Genomic DNA, 17,800 nt, shown 5'->3' on the forward strand with positions numbered 1-17,800 from the left:
ACGTTGACCCGAGGGAGCAAAGGTTGGAGTGACAGAAACTGTCAGCAAGGTAAGAGATTTTTACTTAAAACTTAAAAGCTAAAACCTTTCAAAAAAAAAAAAAAAGGCAAAATAAATGCAATAAGCATAAAGCAACGAAACATTTAACAGTTTAACAGTTCAAAAATGTAGAAGTGAAATTAAGTTGACCTGTAAAGGTTATAGCACATTTTAGATTGATCCTGAAGTTCCCCCCCCCCGAAAGCGTACATCTAACGTCAGCTAAGGCCATGATTTATCTTGATTTATCTATTTTGAACTACTCATTAAAAAGAAAGAAAGAAATATAAAAAAAATTATAAAATGAAAATCTCTCTCTCTCTCTCTCTCTTTTCATACAAATCTTACAGTGTACATGTACAATTTTACTGATTAGTATTTTCTAAATTTGAGTAAAAACAAAACAAAAAAACATCGCAAGAGTCAATTTTTAGATTCATATCGGGATTAATCGAATCGTGACCTATGAATCGAATCGCCAGGTACTAGGCCAATTCACACACACACAACATAAAAAAATTGAAAAAAATGAAAAAGGCAAAAATGATACTGCTCATTATTAAAAAACAAAACATGTGTCTTTGGGTCAACATGAATCATTTGACTTTTCTGTTGGGACTTATTTTTGCTCGCTTTTCCCTGTATCCCCCGTCTACTCATTATGTCGTTGCCGCCACCTGTTCTCTTCAGCTCATCTCCCTCCGTGTCAACCAATCAGCTCCCTCCAGTCACTCGTGTCTTGTCTCGGTGTGCCTCTTTGTCTCGTCAGTCTGTTGTTGTTGTTGTTGTTGTTTTGATCCCGCTTTCCTTTCACTCTTTCTTGGTTCATTCTCCAATGTCGTGTTTCCCGACATATGCGGTGGTGAATTTGTTCCTCATGTTTCTTTGACATTTTGGATCCCAGCTATGCTTGGTTTGTTTTTTATTTTACACTTAGCCCCCTTTTTGTAATAAATACCTTTTGAAGTTCTCATGAACTTCTGCCTTCTTTGCCGATACACTTGCCTTTTTGCCAGAACTTGACCGCGACAAACCCTCAAGGTTTGTGATGCAAGTTCACTGAATAAGGTTTACATTCGTGCCTTATTTTATCGTTCCTTGGATTTGGGTTGAAATTTGGATTGATGGTTGGGTGGATAAAAGTCGAGTACAAATGTTGAATGTGGTTCTAATTCTAAGTTTCTGAACTACTGGTTGCTTGAGCTCAAACCAGGTACAATTCACACCTCTGTCCAATATTGTGAAAGAGCTGCCATCGCGTTGTGAGAAAATACACAACAAAAGGTGTACGATACTTATTTCCTCTGGGTGAAAACACATTTTGCTGTTGAAGTATCACACTTGTTTTTTTTTTTGTTTTTTTTTATCTAGCTGACCTTCTACATAGAAGCAAAACATTTCCATTTCCAGGTCGTTCTATTTTGACACACAAGTGTGAATGTTTACAACTCAATCCAATATGTTGATGGAGGGATGATGTCCCAGTGTCCCTTTTGCAATTACATGTCCATTTCTGTGCGCATTTGATGTGGAAATGTCAACTGTGAACTCATGGAGAGCTAAAAAAAAAAAAGTGTACAACTGAGCAGAATAAATCATTTTTCAATGAATAGGTCTACTATTGTCTGAATGAGGTACACACTTAAGATGCATGCCAGAGTTAGAATTAGAACAACAATCTAGTTTATATAAAAGATGATTATACAACAGCTCGTTCCCAGCAAACTATCTGGTTGGACTCCAGTGGTGCCAAACGGTACAACAACATTGTCACTTTCGACAGATCAGTCTTTCTCACAGGTGTTCTAAACCATTCGTCATCAAGGTCAGTGTGTTTCCGAACATTATTGTAGGGAGATTAAAAAGTTGGGGTGTGCCCAAAAAAGTGTCACCATTCTCATCTAGTACAACTCAGAATAGATTTTAAATGTCCCAAAATCGATTTTATACCGTCTTGCCCTTGTTTGTGTGTGCCTTTATTGGGAGCACTGTTCATGGAGTACACGATTTAGCCACTTAGGGGCAGTGTGGTTCCACGCGTTCCGATAGACACACTGTTACATTAGAGATTAGAAGTAAAGTCATATTAACATTAACATTCTCTGTATACAATTCAGAAGCGTTTTGTATGACAGGCCGTTCTTTTGAGTGATTAAAGTGTCTCGAGTAGCGCCATAATTAGCGTTAACGAGTCAGACTGGAGTAGATCATGACAATTCTTTCCACATCTATTAATTTAAGCGGAAATCATTCCCAATCAAATTATTTTTAATCAAAAATCGTTCTCAATCGAAAATCGATTCTGAATCGAATCGAAACGTGAGACAGTCAAAGATTCCCACCCACCCTAAAAAGTTAGCATTGCAAAGATGGATATACTGTAGGCCTACATGATCTCCAGCAATAAAATCTGATTTAAAGTTCATGACAAAGGCTCGGAGAGAAGTCCGGAGATGATGATTGGGTGGTTGCGCTTGCTCTGTCCTGGCGGGGGTCGACGGCTCCACTCTTTGGTGGAGGTTTTCATGCACGCCAGATCCACCACACCAGCATCTACCGAAACTCAGACACAATCTGCTTCCTCCTCAGGTCGTTGAATCGGTGGAGGCTGGCTGGTGTCTGCGGATCTCACGCGGCTTCGTCTGTCCTTCCTTCCTTTTCTCGGTCTTTCCTTTGGTCTCCCTAATTTGTTGGAATTTAGATGTTTCTGGGGTTGGTGAAAGATTCTGGTTGGTAACCCGGTGGGTAGTCGGTGAGGTCTGGTCGGTGCTGGATTTCACTTTTCTTTGATCCTTCCTCGGGTCACCTGACAACTTCACGACTCTAGCGGGATTGTGAAGTATTCGGTTTAGGTGAACGGTATGGGATTTTTTAATAGGTTTTAGGTGAAATAAGGAGCACACACATACACGCACGCACACACATACAAAAAGAGAGAGAGAGAGAGAGAGAGAGAGCAATGATGATGACATGTCGAATCGGTAAGATTAGCAAATGAACAATTCTGAGCTCTTAAAAAGAAAGAAAGAAAGAAAGTTTCAGTAAAAACATGCTACAACTTGTCAAGGGCACACGGTAAAGAATGTCTACGTTTGAAGAGCATTATACTAAACAGTTGCACTTTGAAACGCTAATTTGTTTTGCAATAGTTAATTCGTTTACACACTGTATGTAAGCAAGCCAGCGCACACTTCGCTAATGACAACATTAGCACATGCTATATCTACTGTAAACGCCAGGTGTGCACTACAAAAGATTTCGTCTAATTTAGCTTGAATTTCATTTTTGTTTTAATACTGACAGTATTTGCTATCATTGTGTCCGTGTCGTATATTTGACTATTTATTACATTTTGTACTTGATGACAATTATTGATTGTGAATTTTCATTTGATTCTTTTTAGTTTTCACGGCGTGGCGCGTATGAAGCGTGCATGATTGACCAGCGTGTCGCTACAAACACTGCAGAAAGTTGTGAAGCACATTTTGATAAAAATTTAAATCAAGGTTCCTCGTGGTTAGTTACGTGTCTTGTGTAAGAATTAATTCCCCCCCCCCCCCCCCCCCATTTAAAGTGCATCCTACTTTGTACCCTTCACAAACACTTTGTTGTGAAGGTGAATGCAATTTTCTTATTAAAGTCTGATTTGAATAAAACTGCATTAAAAAAAGCAGTGTTAGAATGTCTTAGCATTACTCCAGACAACTAAATAACTTATTTGTATGTAGTTGGGGAAATGTTATTAATTTGGCTTGTTGACATCAAAGTGCTGCAGTGGCTAACCTGAGGCTAACCGCTCAAATGTAAACAAATTCCAAACTCACAAAGACGTCTTTTTTTTTTTGCCCTCGTGACTTCAGACCTCCGTGAGAAAGAGGACAAATATGGAATATTTGTCAGACGTGCTTCCGATGTGTTGCCGGGATGGAAAAGGAACAGCAGAGGCAACTCCGCCGCCATTCTTCCCACGCGAGGAGCAACATTTGTGCAAGTTGCAAGTGAGGTTTATTTTAGCATCTGGGTAATGCAGATGTGTCCCCAAGCTTTGCAGTGACCGTCGAGAGGCTCATCGTAGTTTTTGGCCGCGTAATTAAAGAGGAATGAGCTCATCTGGGGCTGCTCATTGAGTGGGTGAGTAGGATGAAACCCGAAGTAGCGCAAATATGTGCTTACATTTCGGACAGTGCTGTAATCGTTCAGAGTATTATTTTTGATTTAAAGGCAAATCTCTTTCACAATAACCTTAAGATAGCGTAATGCACTTTGAGCACTGTATGATTGTAAAAAAAAAATGCTAAGCTCAGTCCGTGTAGCATGAAGGTAAACATAATCAATCATCCATCCATCCATGATAACAGAAAAGACATCTCCGACCCAGTGGATAAAGCTGCTGCTGGACAAATGCTTTTTTTTTTTTTTTGCTAAAAGCTCATTTTGTCTGTGACTTCAGATGCTCGCGAGACACATTTTTGATGCGTCTACCTTTCCTGCTGCATGAATTAATAATTGCGAAACATTCTCAGTCAAAACACAGATGACTATTATTTGCAGGTACAAATAGCAGTTTGTGTTTTGGGGTGAAACGAGGAGTCGCCCATCAGCAGCCATGCAACAGGAAATGGACTCAACGGGGCTCAGCAGGCACTGTGAGATTGCGTATACATAATGCACGAGGAAAGAAATGCCAGTGAATGAGCAATTATTCCAAAAAGAAAATGCGGAGTAGAATTGAACGTTGCCTCCCGAGCTGGCATTGATCCGTGTGCTGTCGTATGTTTTAAAAGCAATTTCAACCCAATAGAGAATGCTTTTCTCTTACTAAAGAGAAAATGGAACGCTTGGCAAAATGCCTCAAGGGAGCAGTGTTGTGCTTGTTACAAAAAAAAATTGTTACTATTTACTTCATTTTAAAGGCCGAGATACACCAATCCGATCGACCCGCGTAGAAAAATGACGTAAATACACACCGCACAGACTATTACGTACCGTCAGCGCAATTCCCCTCCATACCATTGGCGGCGGTAGTCATTATTCCTAAAATAAACTGGAAACCTCTTTAAGGGGGCTGGATATAAAACCAGAAACAATGCATAACGGTTAGCCAGCTAAAGTGAAAAGTAATTATATTTACTAATTAAAAACAGTCAATCCTACCTGCTCTATCCAGTTGCATCCCAATGTCATGCCATAGTTTGCCTTACCTTTGTCGGCATACCCTTTAACGGTAATATCATGTAAAAAAAAAAATAAATAAAATAAAAAATAAAAATCATATTCCTGATCTTTTTTCCAGACAGATGTTGTACGTTCAAATGCAGAAGGGTGACGATGTGCAAAATGAGCGGGGGGGAAATGGTCCAGGCTTTCCATCAGTACGGTTTATCCGCGTTTGTCAATTCCGCCAGTACAGGCTTTCAAAGTAAGGGGTGGTCATTCATCGTGCGGTAAAAAAAAAAATATATATATATATATATATATATATATATATATATATATATATATATATATATATATATATATATAATATATATATTTTTTTTAAATATATATATATATATATTTAAAAAAATATATATATATATTTAAAAAAAAAAATATATATATATATATATTTAAAAAAAAATATATATATATATATATATATATTTAAAAAAAAAATATATATATATATATATATATATTTAAAAAAAAAATATATATATATATATATATTTTTTAAAAATAACAAAAAATAAAAGAGTGCCATTAAAGGAACTTGAAATGAATTCAAAATGATCACACTCATTTTGACACTCCTATTTAAAACAAATATATGATAATAAAAGTGCTGCCATTGCTATACGGTAACACGAACTTCAGGATCCAATCGTAGTTCCTCTTTTGCGAATCTGCAAGGTGGCGAGAACTGACCGAGTTGATTACGTACATGGATAATAATGATCTTTTTTTCCTTTTCTTAAAAGACACACGTCTGCAGCACACAAGGAGTGAAGTCAGGTTGGCGAGCAGTGAGCCACGTTAGCCTGTTCTCACCCATCACGAGCCTAATCCATCATCTGCTGATCTTCCGCTGCATACTTCCGTCTCATTAAGGAAATGAAAGCTTAATTGGAAATTGTGTTAATTCTATGCCATGTTAGAAACTCAATCGCGGTTTTCATCTCCGCCCCCTTGCCGCCACTCACGCCGCGTCGCAAGGCCCGTGATGAATGTCGTCCAAACCCGCTGGACCACCAACGCAAATGTACAATGAATGAAGCGGAATGCTCAACGTTTGGCGGCCATGAATCAGAATTGCGTTGTGCGCTAAGAATAAGGTTCGGTCAGGAACGTAGAAGATTATTGTTGTCATGCTGAACACACGCAATGAATATTAATGTGTTTTAAATGAACTGAGCAGCGCTTTAAACGCACGGAATGCCAAACTATTATTCATTTAACACCCCCACGTCCGCACCACTACCAATTAATTTTGACCTGTGACATCTGCAGCCGTTGCTGATATGTGGACCAGCTCATGCTTTTCTAATTCTTCGTACCTACCAGCTTGTCACAGCTCTCCTTGCCCCTAATATCATTCAACTGACAAAAGCAAGTCATATTTATAGTAGTGTTAATTTCGTCAATGAAAACTAAACACAAATATTTTCGTCAACACACATTTTTCACCGGACCAAAACTCGACTAAAAGCCTCAATAATAAATAATAACTGGGACTAAATCATTATGCATTTTTGTCAACTAATGACAACAAGACAAAAATGTACTTCACTGAATAAAAACTGGACTAAAATTAAATGATATGATTTTGTAAAATTCTGTCACTGACACTCATGTGACACACAGTATTGACACACCCCCTTTCAACTCGGCAGCTAGCGTGCAACATGCACAAACACAGGAGAAAAAAAAGAAAAAGAAAAAAGAAAAGAGTAGATTAATATTATAATTTGTTTTAGATTACATTAGATTAGTAGATTATAATTATAACGAAACATGAATCCAACGGCTATAACGTTCCAACAATAATGTTAATCCGACCGCTAACTAATGCTGGCTAACTTGCTAGCCCGTAGCATGGAGCCATAGTAGCCACTTGTTGATGTACTGTAATTGTGTGTCAAGTTGTTTTTCATCAAAAAAGATAAGAGAAAATGTGATGTTAGGTGACAAAAAAAAATATCTAAAGACTAAAATGCTAGAGTTATAGTCAACTAAAAGTTGACAAAATAAAAACGGGACGGAGTGGACTAAGTGATTAAAACTAACAAGCGTGATTGAATCTGGACTAAAACTAAGACGACATTTTAAAATGATATGATAAAACCAATTTATAGCAGTGGCAGGCCGTGCATTTGGTAGCTTGCCCTTCATGGGACCGACTCGATTTACTCCGCCTCTTTATATTACCACGTCACAGATGTAAAAACAAAACATCAGTACTACACCACACTACACCCGTCATACGTGACAGCGAGAGCGACCACACTTCCTGATCAGCTGACTAACACTAACCAATCAGAAGCTAGCATACTTTAAATAAATGCAAGTGAATGACGGAAAGCGGCACATTCGACACATCAACTTAGATACTTGTACAAAAAAAAAAAAAAAGTATGAATGTGTAAATAATAATTCTGGAAACATAAACGTACAAGTAAATATTTATGTTAACAAATGAACTTAATTTGATCGTCAGGATGTGGGCCTTGGCAAAGCGCAGCGTCTTCGTCGCTTCAAACGAGCGAACGCTTAACATCGTGTGGTTAAAGCCGGTACTACACCTCCTTATTTGAAAACCAGACCGAAAAGTATTGCCGCAAAAATCAGAGTAGTAAGCTACGTATATTTCTCGTGTATTTAATTTGTGAGTTTCTTCCTCAAAATATTGGCCCCACCCTCTTAAAAAAAACATACTAGTTAAAAAAAAAAAAAAAGTTAGTCTGGCGCTCTGCACTTCCCTCTGTTTGTAATGACTCATTCTATATACATATGTACTGACGCATTTGATCATTTCATGCAATTAGATTAGTGCTGTCAAAGTGAAAGCGTTACAACTCATTGATTAATCACCCCAAAATTATTGCAATAATCATGCCTTGATGCAGATTAATCACACCGTTCATTTTGACCACAGACGATCATTTAGCACGACAGCGGACGGTTACGTTAAATGCAGTCAAGGCTGCGTTTGAGCAATAAACATAAACGACATGCATTCAAGTCAAGCATTTAACAAATGTTTGCGTACGACATTTCCAATATTTGTTCATGTCAAAATATTGGGGTCGTTTTTTCCCCCCCCATTTTAAATTATGCAAGTGATTAACGGATTAGAAAACAATGAGGATGAGAGCGTGCAGTGGATCAAAAAAAGTTGAAGACGTCATCATAACATTAAATTAAATAAATCAATTAAAAGGTGCTCTTCAAATTTAGCGGGAGAAAATATTGATAAAAAAGCCTTTTTAATTAAGCGATAAATCCAAATGCTAAGATGTGATTCATTTGATTACGTGGTCTATTTTTGATATTTGTCAGCCTCGGCCGCCGTTGTGAATGTGATTTGTGATTTGAAGAGGATTAGGGATCACAATCTGCTCCAGTTGGAGACACTGGACCAGTTTCAGACCCACCCGGCTGAGTCTGGCTCGCCCTTCAAGGTCAGTTTGATTAAAGCCCTTCAATAAGACAGACTTTATGTTCGCATCATAAATCGAGATGTTTAGGTGAACGGTATGAGATTTTTTCTAATAGGTTTTTTGGTGAGCTAACAGATGCACGCACGCACACATACAAAAAAAAATAATAATAAAAAATAAATAAATAAATAAAATAAAGAGCAATGATGATGACATTTCCGAATGAACAATACTGAGCTCTTTATAGAAAAAAAATAAAAATAAAAAAATAAATAAATAAATCGAGATGTAGAACCCGCCGAACGATTGGAAGAACAAAAGGCCGCACAACGTCGCCACGTCCAAGTACGCGTCGGACGTTTGTGGGGCTCCGCTCTCGCGGCCGCGCTCTCGTTTGAAGCCCCGAGAGCGAGTTGTGTGGCTGTTTAACATATGAATGATGAGATTTGATAAAAGCGCTTCTGAAAAGTGGCTGATGAATATGTGCGAATCTCAAGCGGTCGCCGTGTGATCGTGTGCAGATGAGTGTGTGGGAGGTGTGTGCGCGTTTTCTGATTGCGCTCACATTTGCACGCTGCGCACAAGCGGGTCTCTTCTCTGTACCTTAAACATTAATTAGCAGCTGAATTAAAAGCAAAACAAGGTCAACGCTGCATTATCAACGTGTGTGCGCGCGCGTGTACTAAACTGAGGCCACGACTCTTCACATACCCGACAGGAGTTCAGCCATCGACACATGCACAGTGGATTTATCGCCGTAGCAACCAGAATGATGTGGAATCATGCCGAAGGCTGCTAATTTCTTTGCGATTCTCGTCAACAAAAGGTTCGCTCGGGGAGTCCGAAAAACGAAGCACAAATTACGCGTGAACTTGAAAGGCCATAACGATGAGAAAGGAAGCGGCGTCATGAAGACAGATCAATGGGAAAAAGCTGTCTGCGTGCATAATACTCATTTTAAGGAAGAAAGAAAATAATAGAGCTGGCTTTAAAGAAAATCGAATCATCAATATGGAATCGATTTTCCTTTGAGCCCAATATCGATTCATAAAACCATGAAACGATACTAAAGATCTATTTTCCCCCCCACAAATTCTTAAAGGTGTATTCAAGGATCTTTTATCGCTGCGTCTTCCGGGCGGATCATCTTAACCATTGATTATCGATCCCATCAATCAACGACGTCATGCGTGCGTGCGTGCGTGCTCGTTCGTAGCTGCGCATGCGCACTTGGAGATTTTGTAGCATGTCGCCGAGCAGAGCTTCGGATGCAGCCATTCATCGTTGTCGCTCCGCCGATCTCGCCGCATACTTTGAAAAATGGCTGACAGCCGCAAGACGACATCCGTCTATGAAATGAGGCCGGATGCAGAGACTGATGAAGATGATGAGCTCGCAGCGTTCCCAACGTTTGATAGGCGTTTCCCCCCCGGACGAGCAGGAGAGCTGGTAGGATGGTCTTCCACATGTGCATTTATTAAAAAGTGACAAACGGACTTTTGCTTCGACTTTTCGAGAACATCCTTGAATTTAAGAAAATTTAATTTTAAAGGCCGATTATTTTTTTTTGTATCTTAGTGAAATTTACTGTTCGTATGAATTTAAAAGTATGTTCTTACATTCAGAATTTTTCATCTCATCCTTGCTGATTATAACACGTGTTACATTAATTATTAGACAAAATCTTTTCACCAGTTGCTGCCTCCACAAAATGGACTTTGGAATTTAATATTTGTGGAGTTTTTATCATGTTCTTGACATTCAAGAACAATTGATGTTCCATAATTAATCGATCAAAGTGAATGAAATCGAATCAGGGAAAAGTGAATTGAACTGAACAATCGAATCGATTGAGGAAATTGGAATCAATACTCGGCTCTTTAAAATAAAATGATATTTAGGGGAGAGGAACTGCAAAAATGGATTTCCTGCGCTATAAATAGGCAGGCCACCGCAGGCATTTGCAGTAAATTCAACACATAATTTGGCTACATAAGAGTTGGAGGTGGCGCGTGTGAGATGCCGGGGAGTCAAATATGCTTCCCGTGCCACTGCAAACCTCCTACAAGGTTTGGTTGCGTGCTCTAAATGGCCAAGCAGGTTTCTCATTGCTACTGTGGCAATTGTTTTGACAATTTAAACATCTCACTGGGCATCCACGGCAATCGCAGCCTGTCAAATATGCCTATCCCATACCCGCGGTTGCGTTACGACCGTCCCATTTGGTCCACGGTGGCGTGAAACCGGGGAATGAAAGCATCAGCAACTGATTCAGATTCTGACTGAAAAGGTTGTTTTGGACGAGATTAAATGAAATCTAAAATTGGGATTTACTGTAAGTAAAATCACATCTTAATGTTGTGCTCGTTACTAAAAATAGTAACAGTTACTAGTTCATTTTAAAATTTAAATAATTACTTTGATGATTACTTTAAAAAAGTAATGCGATACTATTAAAAGTAACTAGTTATTATTTTTTTTTTTTTTTAAACATACACTGTTCCTTTATGCTCAACTAAAGTGAATTAATGAGCGTATTTCCGCGTCGAAAAACTCATCTTGCGCTCGCCTTGACTGTACATGACTGCTGAATCCGATACCTGCCCACAATCTGTCCTCTTCGTTACGCCGTACGTCAGCGGCAATCCATTGGAAAGTAGTACAGTACACAGCAGCCATCCATTCATTATTTGATTCTGAAGCGCTTGGCCTCACGAGTGTCACACAATTAAAATAAATAATTGATCAATTAACAGACTAACGCACCATCTTGTAACTGTAATTGAGTTACTGTATTTAAAAAAGTATTGCGTGAGAGTAAAAAAGTAACTAAGTTACAGTAATGCGTTACTAGTAACTAGTTGCTGCCCAACACTGATTCTAACTGCGTTTTACAAACAAGATCATCATAATCAAACTAATCATGAAAAGAAAGAAACAAATAATAATTTAGGTCATAGTACTCAGTTGAGTAATTTTCTGTAAAATAAGAGTAAAGTGTAAGGTAAAGTCGGATTATCTGCAAGGCTTCAGTGTATGACTGCTGCTTTGCCTCAGCTGTGACACAACAGGAAGTGACACATAGCAATTTAAAAACTCATAAGAGGCTACCTTGAAAGCCACTGGGCTGAGAAAAAAAAAAAAAAAAGGGAGCTCCAGTTGCAGTTTAATCATCAGATGATTAGTAGAATCTCATCCAATCAATACTGATGCAGCAGGAGCGTTCCTCGACCGTATGTCAGTGAACAGCTCCCACTGCTGGCGGAGTCGCTGCAGGCACATGAGGCAGCAAAGACGTTCACCAGTCACCATTTTCTATGAAACGCCGCAAGGAGAGGATATACATTCGATAGAGATTTTGCTTTTTGTTCATTCCAATGCGTAACGAGGACGAGATGACCGCCGCTACGTGTCCAAATGGAAGGCATCGACAACCTCGACACCAGCTGCTATTATTTTGGTTCTGATGATGTATAAGAGTGTGTGAAGTGTAATGTGGGGGCTGATGGTGTGGAATGTGCCATGTCCTGGTTGCAGTGTTCCCTCCTCTCTACCGGTCCTCAGTGAGAGCGCATCACACTCTTCCCACTCATTTGTCCTCTACAAACTTCACTCATCTTCATACGCAGCATTAAAAAACCCCGCTGGGGACCATCAAGTTTTATTGCATGCACCAAAACACGAAAAGGAAAATAAGTGACAGTCAAATTAATGAATACACAAAACGGTACGCCAGATGACATTTGGTGACGCTGTCAATATGTCAAAACGTCATGTCAGCCAAAAAGCTGCGACGTAGCAGCGTTGGAAGCTTGGGGAGGCCGTCTCCCCCCAATTCAACGTAATGTTTTGGGACATTTCTGGAGTGAGTTGGCAAGGTAAGCCAGGAAATAAACTTGATATTGAATAGGCTAGTGATGAGTTATTAACATTGTTTTTCAGTTTCAATTTATATTTTAGCCGTTTTGGATTTAGTTATAGCAGTATGGCTCAATGAATAGTATTGTATTCTTATCTGTCTCTTTCGCCTGAGAAGAAAAGGGGCAACAAGTTCTTTTCCATGCCATCTAGAAGGGAGTTTAGTCTAGTACCGGTCTCAGCCGGTCGGAAGAGGGGAGGCACAGGCTTTGTATTATTGTTTTTCTCTAATCTGATTTATACCTATGGGAACTTGCTGAGGGAGGAGAGAGGGATTTTCTTGTATTCACTGAGTTGCAAACAAATGTACTGTGGGCTGATGGGAGGAGACTTTTGGTATTTTACCCACTTTTCAATAAATAATGATGTGCAGCGGAAGGACAGACACACAATCTGAACAGAACACGGTTTGAGTGTCGTCAATTGTTGTCATCAGAAGCTTCTGTTAAAATGATACCTTTGCAAAGGGACTTCTTCACCAGAATCTCACCATTCAGTTAATTGAACACGTAAAGGAGTAGAATATAAATATTATCTACTCTAACACTAGTTATCAAAAGTCTAATATTTAGCTCAAGGAGGGAGTGGCAAGAGACCTCATTGAGTTTGGTCCCACGTATTTGAACATAAATTGACATGAAAAAAATCTATATGTCCAAAACAAGTACAACTTTGCATGAAGTGCACAGTAAGGAATACACGTAACATCTCACTGCACTTTGGCTAACATTCATGCAAGTAGGCAGAAACAGGCAGAAAGTGTGACCTAACTCCATCGAAATAAATGGAGGTCAAACAAATTGCAGTCATCTGCACTCACCTATTTCGCTCTCTCTCTCCTCCAAACCAAGCTCGTTCAACAGTTTGGGCGCAAAAGAGGCTCTTACAAGTTAGCATTCAGGTAGAAGGAAATACCAAGCAAGGCTAAGACATCAAACAACGGAAACCAGAAGAGAACTCCCACCTCACTTCCTGATTCAATTTCCCTCCCTTTTTATACGTGCATCTCAATGGCTGCACAGGGTCACATGACCCCGTGCAGAGGGGAATTTAAAGGAACAGTGCACAGGCACCGGATTTGCCACCTGGCCTGCATGAGTCATTCTCGCAACTCTCCAGAGTCAATAATGACTGAAGATCCATCAATCCGTTACTGACGAGGCCTATTTTGCTGACAGATGAGGCCAGTGTTGCGGCGCATGAAAGTAACGAGCCGCCGTATGTAAGCCGGAAGCCTATCTTGTAAATCAGGTTATATTGTTTATGTTTAAATAAATTAATATCCATGTCGACGCAAAAAATGCAAACACCAGATCATAATCAAACTTTATAATATTGCGCCATTTCCCTAAACAATACCTCGAAATGCGGCCCTGGTGGAGATGCACTTTTAAGGGCTGCAACACGAGTTCGGTTTACATCCAGTTGTTTAGATTTTTTAAGCGAATTTACTGAAAATGCACAAAACAGACATGAACTTATGTCCGTTTCCATCTGTTCTTCTTTTGCAAATATTGAGATGGGACTCCGCCGCTGTAGGTGGCGCTATACACTATAGAGATGTGTGTAATTTAAAAGAAGAAGACCATGAAGTTGTTTTTTATAACAACTTTTTGTCTTTTTTTTTGCACTCACACAAACACGTAAACATACAAACATGGTCTCCCAGGAAAGGAAGCGAACCCACGCCCTTCTGCATCGTAGGCAAGTGACGGTTCCACTCCGCCACCTGGAGTCAGAAAACCAGGAAATGACTGTGCCACACGATGACTTTGTATGAGTTTGCTTTTTTAACCCTTGATAAACCGTAGCGTTTTTGTGCTGTTTTCCATCTAAAATTGCATTAATATTTGCTTCTTTAATTAATTCCCAAAAGATTTCTGTTTGGTCGCTCCCCCAAACATACCTTACTTTATCGTCTGGCATTGCTTTGTACCTACAAACGTTAAGGTGACGTATAATCCGGTCAAAACGTGTGACGTGTGACGTGTATCCGGTCTTGTCAGTTTCCATAGCCAAACTTAGCATTTTCCTTTATAAGCTTCAAAATATACCTCCTTCAAGCGTAAACGCCCTTTTTCAAATTTCTAGCAGACAGTAAACCAAAGACAAAAAAAGTGGGACCCATTCGCCTCCTTGCTTGACACTCAGCATTAAAACTTGGAATTGCCAGGTTAGATCACCAAATGATTCCCGAGCGCAGCCCCTGCTGCTGCTCACCGCTCCCTCAAGGGATGGCTCAAATGCGGAGAACAAATTTCTCCCCTTTTAGATGTGACAATCAGCGGTACTTTAACTAAGAATGGCGTAAAACATCGTGAAGCATCTTTTTGTCGCACTTTGATATTTGCCAAACTGCTGCTTGATGTAAAGTGCGCTCAGTTGGGTTCAGTCACAACATACAAAATGGATGTCTGTGCTCAAGTCAAAGTTAAAAAAACAACAAAAAAAACAAGCAAAAACAAAAAAAAACAGCAAAGTGACAAGTCCTATATAGGAAGACTATTTCCGCACAGCAGTTGTACATTCTCATTTTTCTTCATATTCATATTCATCTTCCTATTTGTACCATTCGAAAAGACAAATTGCCCACTGGCGGCTTTGTGTGAGTGTAACATGAAGATGAGTTTGCCCCTGAATTTCAGTGCTATTCTATGCTGAGTTTTCTGTCATGGTAACCATGTCCATGGAACTACGTCTTTTTGTACACATGCCACTGACAAACTAAAATGGAATTAGTGTTCAAATAACACTTGACTTTAAAAAAATAAAACGGCAACTCGAAGCGAGGTGTCGGTGCTTAAATTTTCCTCAAATTTTGGATGAACCCACACTTACTTGTCGGTGGCTGTGACAATCAGTGGTACTTTGACTTTACTGTCCATGATAGGGCGAAGAACCACTAGAGGTCAGCAGAGGCAGGATATTATTTCAGGCCCTTTAGATAATACAATAACATAAGATAATTCTGAACTGTAATGATGAGTGACTGCTTTGCAAAATCATCACCATGCGGTTACATTAAAATGAGCACAGATGGGTTCTCTGTGCGTACCCCAGCTTCCGACCGCAGACCATTCGCTGACGAAACGGTCCCAGAGGCGTAAATGTGGATGTTGTGAATTGTTATCCGCTTGGATGTCAGTCCAGCGAGTGACATTTGATCAATCCAGATTGCGGGATGCCTCCGTTAAGAACAACAGATACGACTCGATTCACTAGTACATAATACTCGGTGTTGCATAACAGCATTTTAAAACTAAATGCGAGTAAGACATTCTATGGTAAATATGCAAGCAAAAAAAAAAAAAAAGCAATATACAGCGCATCACTGTTATTTTTAGCAATCATAGTCCATCCATCCATCCATCCATTTTCTGTACCACTTGTCCTCACAAGGGTCGCGGGGGGTTGCTGGAGCCTATCCCAGCTGGCTTCGGGCAGTAGGCGGGGTACACCCTGAACTGGTTGCCAGCCAATCGCAGGGCACACAGAGACGAACAACCATACTCACAATCGCACCTGTGGACAATTTGGAGTGTCCAATTCACCTGCCATGCATGTTTTTGGAATGCGGGAGGAAACCGGAGTACCCGGAGAAAAGCCACGCAAGCACGGGGAGAACATGCAAACTCCACCCAGGAAGGGCCGAAGCCCGGGCTTGATCTCACAACCTTTGCACTGGGAGGCGGACGTGCTAACCAGTCAGCCACCGTGCCGCCCTCAATCATAGTCATAAAAATTAATTTTTTTATGTTCCAATTGTGAAATTAAACAGCCGTAGCAGAATGCTAACCTAAGGTAACCATGCTCCTTTTGCTGGCCCGAACCCTGACAGAAAATACGACACACGTCACAGAGGAAGAAAGAAAGAGGAAAAAGAAAGAAAACTGTAATGCGGCGGAAGATGGCAACACGCTGCGGAACGAGGATGACCCCGCGCAACGTTAAACCTGTGAGAGTAACACATCCATAAGCCCCCAAATCTCTTTAATACAACACCCATTAGGAAAGTGCTGAGCTCTTCAACAGCTAAGACGCGTTCGCCACTCAGCATTCACAGCCTGTGCTCTACATACGAGCAACACTTTTAGCCTGCGTGAACATGAAAGGAGACGCTGCACTTATAGACCCTTTGGAATCGCTGCTACATTCTGTGCGCGGTAATTATATTCAGAAACCTCGAATGAAAGCATTCGGTGGGAGAATTCAGGTCCAATGGTGCAAGGCAGCCTTCTTCTTTATTGTCACTTGCCCTCTCCGTGGCGACCCACTTCCTTCCTTGAATGAAAGTGGTTCAGTACAATATAATGTGTGTGGAGCCTGAAAAGTCTTGAGGTCATACCGGGTGGCTCGTTTCGGGTGTAAGTCGCCAACTGTCGTGATGTTTGCTATGGTCCATTCCAAGTTAAAGGCCTGACTTTTTCACAGGACGCGTTACCCAATGGGACCGAGGAGACGTTGATAAAAGCCGGAATTGTGGAGTACACTTTGCCATCTGTTGAACCCTTTTTACGCAATACGGCGGAGTATAACCGAGTTCCAGCCATTTAATAACGAAGGCAAGGATCACGACAGAATCCAAGAACTCATAGCAAAGTGTAAAATTGCTGCATTCACCTTTTCAATAAAGGTATCTGTCTGTGTTTAAATGCTCTACATCAGGGGTGGCCAAGTTCGGTCCTCGAGAGCCACGATCTAGCCTGTTTTCTATGTTTGTCTTCATTAAAACCCCTGATTCATGATCAGGATCGTTATCAGGCTTCTGCAAAGCTTGCTGATGAGCTGACCGAACCTGCTCGATATCAACTTCATTTCAATGTACAGGGAGTCCTTGAGTTACGCACGAGTTACGTTCCTACGCTGGCGATGTAACACGAATTTCGACTTAAGTCAAATTTCACCGTTTACATTAAAATATTTTGTACAGTAATTTTATTAACTCTTTGATCGCCAAAAACGTTTAATAACGTTTAGTAAAATCCAAATGAGCGCCGTCAAAGACGTTAACTATGTTTTTTTATTTTTGGGGGGGAAACGGGTGGAGGAAAGCCTTGGCAAGCTGTGCTGAAAGTATCAAGCAGGTCGAGTTAGTATAATGACTATTTTTGGGCACTAGATGGCAGCGATGACTCCCTTTGGACAAGATCGGGTAGGCGTCAGTAGAAGGGCGTGAGGCGGAGCTAGAGTGTTGAGGGGAG

This window comes from Leptonotus elevatus, chromosome 2 (genome assembly GCF_054856555.1).
Source record: "Leptonotus elevatus isolate MCC_2025b chromosome 2, RoL_Lele_1.0, whole genome shotgun sequence".
NCBI lineage: Eukaryota > Metazoa > Chordata > Actinopteri > Syngnathiformes > Syngnathidae > Leptonotus > Leptonotus elevatus.